The sequence below is a fragment of the Triturus cristatus genome, chromosome 4_1 (assembly GCF_964204655.1).
Source record: "Triturus cristatus chromosome 4_1, aTriCri1.1, whole genome shotgun sequence".
NCBI lineage: Eukaryota > Metazoa > Chordata > Amphibia > Caudata > Salamandridae > Triturus > Triturus cristatus.
In genome coordinates this window covers 1,081,468,792-1,081,476,487 of record NC_140585.1, presented here as the reverse complement: position 1 = coordinate 1,081,476,487, position 7,696 = coordinate 1,081,468,792, and the positions used below count along the sequence as shown (strand labels likewise).

Genomic DNA, 7,696 nt, shown 5'->3' with positions numbered 1-7,696 from the left:
GTCCCACTCCCTCTTTCGGCAGTTCACCTACATTAGTTGATAAGTATACTTATTTTACCGATTTCAGTGTTTCCAACCCGGCATCCTATTATTTTAAGGTAATGCCTGAGTCTGCCTCAAAGGTTAGACTGACGCACACCAAGTTACTTTATTCTAAGTCCTTTATGGACGAGTTGTCAATCAAAGGTTATGATCTATGGAAGGCTACTATTGATCTTAAGTCGGTTTGGGGTTCCAAACCGTGGCAGGTTCAGGGAACTGAAGCTTTGCATCGTGCCTGTCTTGTACCAAATCATATGTTGTTTTTGAATTCAACCATCTTCCAAACCACCTGTTTCGGATTGGCCACTTCTAAACAACTAAAGTCACCTTCTGTGCCGGATCTGGGTGCTTACCCCAATTGGAGTAACCACACAGATCTGTCCCTTTGCAGTCTTTGGTTTCCAACACATCTTTCAATATTTCGAAATTTAGTAGTGATGGATGGTTGGTTTGGCAAAGCAGTTCTGATACCTGTCAACGTCGTTTTCTAGGTCTGAAACCGGGGTATACTCAGCAAAGAGTGGACCCTCGGTTTGAGTCGTCACATACAGTAACTACATACTCTGTAGGAAAATTATGTCAATCCTGGTTGCGACATTCCACCTTGGCATCTGTCAAAGTTCATTTATCAAGATTACATGACAAAATAGATTTGAATGATTTTGTTAAAGGTCCTGTGGGTGGCAGATCCAAAAGGTGGGCGTATGCTATTTACAACGAAGTATGGAAACTGTCGCAAATTGAGGCAGCTTCACGATTGAGAGCTATTGATCAGGCTAATATGGAAAAGGTATTAGCAGTTATTGATAACAGCATTAGCACTCTTTCTTCCCGTATTTATACATTGGACAATATTGTTTCTTCAATTGTTGATATTGTGCATGATGATGTGTCTGTATTGTATCATGGTCAAAACCAGTTGCGTTCTGTTATGCAGTTTGCATGGACATTACAAACGTTAAAGGCAGGGAAGGTCCCCTGGGACTATTTGAATACAACATAGTTATTTCTTCCCTTTAACCTTACTGACAAGCAGCAGTTCATGTCCATGAAGAATGCTACATATTCATTGTTGCATATTGAAAAGTTAGAGCCGTTACCTTTCTCAGTGGCGGAATTGGATTCAGCCGTGTGGTTATTACATGGGTTGATAACTCTCCCGTTCGCGCTTTTCAAGTTTACGTCCTGTATGAAACACTATGCTCTGGGTAGATACGAACAGCTGAGTACTGCTTTAATACATGAGGTTTGGTCCCTCCCTTTTACGTATAGATGTACAAGAGACGGTACTGAAGTTTATCTGAAGGGTGAGGAATGTACAACGACACCTGACCATTCTGTAGTATGTAGGCACATTCAGTTACACGGTGCGTGCAATGTACAAGCCCCGAATTTAGCCTGCGTTCTGAAAGGTATCCCGGTGCCAGTGATTACGCCGTCTTTCACGCTGCTTGCAAACGGTAGTTATTTAATTTTGAACAATGAAGCTTGCTGCGGGATGTTAGTGGGAATCCCATATATAGTAACTGTATCACAGAGAGTTGTCTGCTGCAATAATGTTCTATTTCCACCCCCGCATGGGCGGCTGGATGTTTCCATCTGGCCTTCGATTCCGACCTTGAAAGCAGAGTTCAACAAGATGAGCAGAATAAGGGCTCTTTTGTCCCAAAAGGAGGTGCCATTGACTTCCTCCCGTGAAACATTTGTCCTTCACGTGGCAAATACGCGCACTGAGGTACAGGCGCTTTTAATTACTGACCTCCCCCTGCATTTTGGAGCTTTGATCCAAACAATTTTCAATGCCTCGTCCACAACCGGCCTGGCTCATTTTTTTAAACTTGTGGGCTCAGGCCTCGTGACCTCTTTCCAAACTATTTTTGGTGTGATTCCGGCATTTTTTCATTCTATTTTCTCAAGCGTCTTTGGAGGTGTCCCGCTGATTCTGGCGCTGGTGGCAGGTGTGCTGCTTTTGCTTTTAATACTACGGAATGGCTGCTCTTTCTGTGCCACACGACAGCCTGTCCCGTCTGCATCTTCTTCGTGACAGGATGCTTGAATATTATGGTACGCTGCCGTTGGCGACTTTGAGCCTGGCGTATGGATTATCCTTCCGGTATTCCTACTTCACCTGCGTACAACCTGTCTTTCACTGCCTAGATTGTCCCTTTGAATGGCCTCTGGATTTGTGCTTAACCAACACGGTGTCTCCGGTGCCGGATTATGATCGACTGATGAGGCCCTTAGTGTCTCACGAGTTTGCCTGTTCTGGTGTTCGGATTATGGCCTGTGGTGCGGCGCATGGTATCCTGGGTAATTGGGACATCGCAAGGGCTGCCTATGATTTCTTGGATATGAGCTATCTGGAGGAACAATTCGGTTGCCCTTTGATCGTGCTAGAGGCTCCGCTTATTGAAGAACATGTATGTTCCTTTTCCTTGATTAATTGGATGGCTGAAACTTTTCGTGGCTCTGCAAACGATTTTTTGTTGGAAGCAGTTGCCACGTATGCTGCATACACGTTCATGGATTGAGTGAACTGTGGTCCCCTATGTTTTTTGCTGCCGTGTGTTTCCATGTGCCTTTGGACTGCTGCTCAAAGCAACATTTTTTATTTTTTCCCGTCACACGTTTGAGGTTTTTTGATTTTTTCTCCCCTTTACATTTTTCGTTTTTTCGGCTTTTGCCTGAACTATAACTTGTTTTTTAATCGAATACGCCTTGTTCTGCTCTGTCGAAACTGAACTCTGCGTTCTCTATTTTCTTGCCTATTGAATAGTGCTTCGATCAAGGGGGCATGTAGTGAGGACTCTCTTAATACGTGCATACATTGTTAAGTTAGCACAACCACGTTAGATGTTAGAAAGCCATCTTGATGCTTTTGCGCACGACACTGCGTTTACATGTTATTGCTTAAACAAACTGCTGACTCGAGTTTTGCCTCACACGAAAGCAATCTGTTGTTACCATCCCGAGCTCTGCGCAGCGACCTTGGTCTGTACATGATGTGACAAACAGTCTGGGTTGTTAGACAATGCATGTTTTCCACTCTAGGTTGATCGACCCACTATTTAGCCATAACACACAGGCAGCTGCAAATACCTGAAAGTTGGTGCTTTTAATATCACAGACATCATGTTTATTATTCAGACCGAAGACGAGCCTTCCTGCGAGAAGACTCCTGATGCTCCTGTGATTTCACTAAGCTGATCTTTGAGGTATGGGGTCCCCTATTCAAGCCTAAGAGACCTTCTATTAGCATAATAATAATATTAGCTTCTTAATAAAGGGAAGGTGGTAGTATCCACTGTCATTATAACATGATCACCCCTTTTATATTCTATGGTATTGTAACGATGCTGATGGTTTTGATTTTAATCATTTGTCTGCTTGTATTAGCCAAAGTACTGCATCTTAGGACACGTGGTCTATAAAAATAAACTCTTTTTATTTTCACCGTGTCCCTGTTGATTCTTGTTGTGGACTGATGTGAGAATAATATGCGAACAGGTATTTCCGATTCCCACCATTCCTGAGAGTACACTAAGTAGCTTGTTCTGGGTTGTCTTTTCATTGGGATCTCTGAGCCGAATCTCGGATAACGAATGGGACACTTATGCTAGCCGGATACTGGGTTCTGGGTTCTGAGGTGAGTTTCTGGTACACCACAATTCACTGAGGTCCTGGGGTTCTACGCATAGTTCTGTGTATAAGCAGAATCCCTGCAACAATGCAATCTACTTCTTAGAACTGGATAGAAGTGGGAGCAGGTAAAGCCCTTAGGGTTCTCTTCACTGGTCTTAACAGCAATGCAGTCCTTCTCCTGTCTTCCACAGATTCAATAGATATCTGCAGAAGGTGTTCAGGGGAGCCACATTTATGCCTGGCACTAGTCTGTGGGTGAGGGTGACTTCTGGCCCTTCCCTAACCAATAGGGCAAAGGTTCCCACAGTAACCATGCCCACTTTTGCATCAGTTCCTGTGTGCTCTACTGCAAATCATTCAAAGGTGCTCCTCAGTATCTAAAAAACAAAATTGGCACAACCTTTCTTCCCATGTGCAGAGCTCCAGTGCCCACCACAGAGGTATGGTCAGGGAAATGTGTAAACCCTTCTCTGCTGCCACTGCAGCCACTAAAAACCATTTCTGGGGACAGCTCTTCTTCTACTGGGTTTGGAGCCAGAGGAAGGGGGCAGGCCCAAGGACTAGCTACATCTGTGCCAGGGTAGACTTCTATGGAGGTAATTAAGTTCCTGGGCACTGCTCAGATGGTAATCTTATCAAAGCACCACATTGAAGGCCTCTGTAGTACAAACACGTCTTACCAAAGAACTGGATCTGCAATAAGTATTCTAAAAAAGTCCAAATTAGCCCCCTTACAGTGAAGAAATCTTCTGGGGCCATGTCACTAAGAGGACAGGTTTTACCTGAACCTTTTACATGTCCTACTTTTAAATACATGCACCCTGACAAATTAGGCTTTAAGGCTTAGTTAGTGGTGACTTATTAATATTTAAATGGAGGGTTTAAGCCTGTCACAGGGAGTTATTTTGACGGGAGACAGCGTTTACAGCTCTGTCAGTACCACGTGCTTTAACAACAACGCGGATGTTACATCGTCTGCGTTGTTACCACACATGGCATTACATCGCAAATCGTTTCAACGTCTTGCGCTAGATGGCGTGCAACACCAGGGAATATGTTGGATTATAAGTCCAACACATTCCCTGCTGTTGCGCTAACTGGAGTAGGAATAGTGATTTATACTATTCCTAAGTCCAGCTCGCCATCTAGTGCAAGTCGTAGAAACAACTTGCGATGTAATGCCATGTGTGGTAACAACGCGGACGATGTAACGTCCGCATTGGAACCTACCGCGTGGTATTTGCTCACGGTGAAACGTCATATATTCTATTTTGACATGTCAAATTTGCTGAACTCTTCACTGCCAGGTTACCTGTGGCAGGCCTTCACTCATGTTTGTATTGTTACTTTAGTGGCAGCACGCTATGTGCTGCAGTTCACTAGTGACATTTAATTTACCTGTTCTGAATACACTTTGCACCATACACTTAGACTATTTGTTTTAGGTTTAAACCTATAAAATATGCTAGAACATAACTGACAAGGAAATAGCATTATCATTATTTACACAGTAACATCGATTAACACCTCCATGTTAACACACTAAAATGCCATTCGAAGAAAGCAAGATGAGGGAGAATTTGTCAATTTTTATTTTTACCTGAAGTTTTCTACCCAATGTGACTTTGTTATATGAGGTAACAGCAAGAAAAACAGCCTAAAATTATTCTCCTTATATTTTGTTGTTCAGCAATGTTTCTAAAATGTTTCTTTTTCCTTTTGCCTCTGCCAGTTTTGTGTGCTGGGATTAAAGGTGCAGAGTTTAAAAGCATATTTTCAGGTCTCAATTTATTATTCCACAGACTTCATAGATCCTGAGAATATTAAATCATATTTGATCTTTTGGACATGTTTAGTTCTGTCATTGATTGGTAAAATGGCTAGTTCATAGGAATCGTGGTCAAAATGCATTTTCACATTTTCCGATAAGGACAGAATGAATAACATTCTTTGAAACATAGAACCCCTTTGCTCACAACTCAGTAATAATAGCAGGTAAATCGATGAACACCCCGTGACGTTAAACATGCAATTCTAGGAATAGTGACAGGTATATGTGAAATGTGTATTGGACATGTGTTTTGGGCACTGATGTAGGCATTGCAAAAGATTTTCCTACATCAACGCAGCACAACAACAAAAAACCATAGTTAAAATGTGTCCAGTTGTCGTTTCTGACATGTTCAGATAATCCTAGGTTGTTAACCAAGCACTCCTCATCAATAGTTTTTTTTAGCTCATACTTGCAATGATAACAGCAAGATTTTCAAGCTTTAGAATACAATGTGCTGTCATTTAAAAGTCAATGCAACAATAGCAACAGCACTTTCATGTAGTCGAGAAAAGATTGCAGAGTCAGTGTCAAGTATGCCAAATGCATCAGTTTTCAGCTATTTAGAAATGCAGTGCAGCAATTTAATCTGGGGTAATTTAAAAGTCTAAAGGTTCTGCAAGGTACTATGTTGTTGCAAGGTTTGCACCCCCTACCTGTCATAATATGTAATGAGTAGGTGAATGTCCCAAAAACTGTGTCCAGGAATTTGTGTATGAAAAACACAACACAAATGTGAATATAACGCTTTCTTACTTTCTTAATCCAATAATGATCATGTAAAGTCCAGAGGCTGAGAGTTTTTTTGTCTGGGTTTCCATAGATTAGGTTTCGTCCAGTCAAATCCCCTAACATTTTATAACCGTCTTGGAAGCAGGGGGTGGACCTACATGGTCAGGTCAACCAATGGTCTGCTGGGGGTTTAAGTTGTTCCCTAATAACAAAAGCTTGGTCTTATTTCCATTAAGCTTGAGGCAAGACCTATCCATCGAATTTTCTACAATCTTGAGGCATGGTCCACAAGAGTGAGCCGAGGAATCAAGGTCGTCCAAATGACTCATGTATATATGATATTAAACTCAAGATAGATAACAGTCTGTTTCATAATTGGAAGCAATCTATTATCCTTTTTCCAATCTAGAGAGTGTAGCCATTCTTCACTTTCTATGACTTTGGCCGTATGACAAGATTCCAAACCACATACTGTTTTTCCCTTCTCTTGTATACTCCTAGATTTTTTGTTAATACTTTAAACTCTGGATATTCGTTGCATCTGTGAGACCTTGACAGAATGGAAATCAACTTCTGGCACCTGTACATCTATACAGTGAGGGAGCTAAAGGTTGTCTGCAAGGAATGGGGGCTGGCTTAGAAGAGAAGATCCACAAGGCAGGATATCAAGGCAGCCCTATATTGTTCTGAGGAAACATGCTAGGAAACAGTGCTACCAGATGATTCTGAGGAGGAGAACGTCTCTGAAAGGGAGGGCAGTGGCACTGAGAGAGCGGAATTAATGCTTGCTTGTGAGCGGAGGGTGGGAATGTTTGACCGGGAACTCAAAAGGACTGAGGCTGAGAGAGCCTTAGCCCAGGAAAAGAAAATTAGTGTAGCTCATGGACTGAGCTTGGGAGAGCTGGAAGTAAAAGCCATGAGGCTGGAGTCCAGCTCAGATGGTGGCAGCAGCAATGTGGTATCTAGTACTGAGGAAGAAGTACACATACCCAGAGACTTGGGCCTGACTTGAAGGAGGGGGTTGAAATACACCAGGGGGTTTAGGTTTATGAGGATGCTCCAGTGGTGCACAGGGTCGTTGAGGTGGATTGGTGAACTGGCACAATGAATCATATTCCTAGTGGTGGGAGGGACACTCTACTGACCCTGGATGAGAGGTACAGGGAGAGGGGTTCCCCCATGGTAGAAGCCCTGGTATGTGAGTATGGAGACCACCCAGAAGAATGTGGGTTTAATGACCAAAACAATCAAACACTGTTTCACCAGTCTTAGGAGGTTGATGGGGGCTACTTTTGCAATGCACTGGATGGTGAGGTGAGGGTAGCTAGGTTGACACCTGTGTGGGACTGTGCGATCTGATTGTTGGGGAGCATATGTTTAGTCCCTGTTTACCAGAGCTATGCCCACACCAGGTGGATTGGGTGTTCTCTGACCCCAGGGAACCTGCAC

At 42.9% G+C, this 7,696-nt stretch overlaps 1 pseudogene; it reads left to right on the top strand.

Moving 5' to 3' along the window:
- The first annotated feature begins 973 nt into the window (after positions 1-973).
- Positions 974-2,086, top strand: LOC146856057 (uncharacterized; annotated as a pseudogene).
- Positions 2,087-7,696: the final 5,610 nt, after the last annotated feature.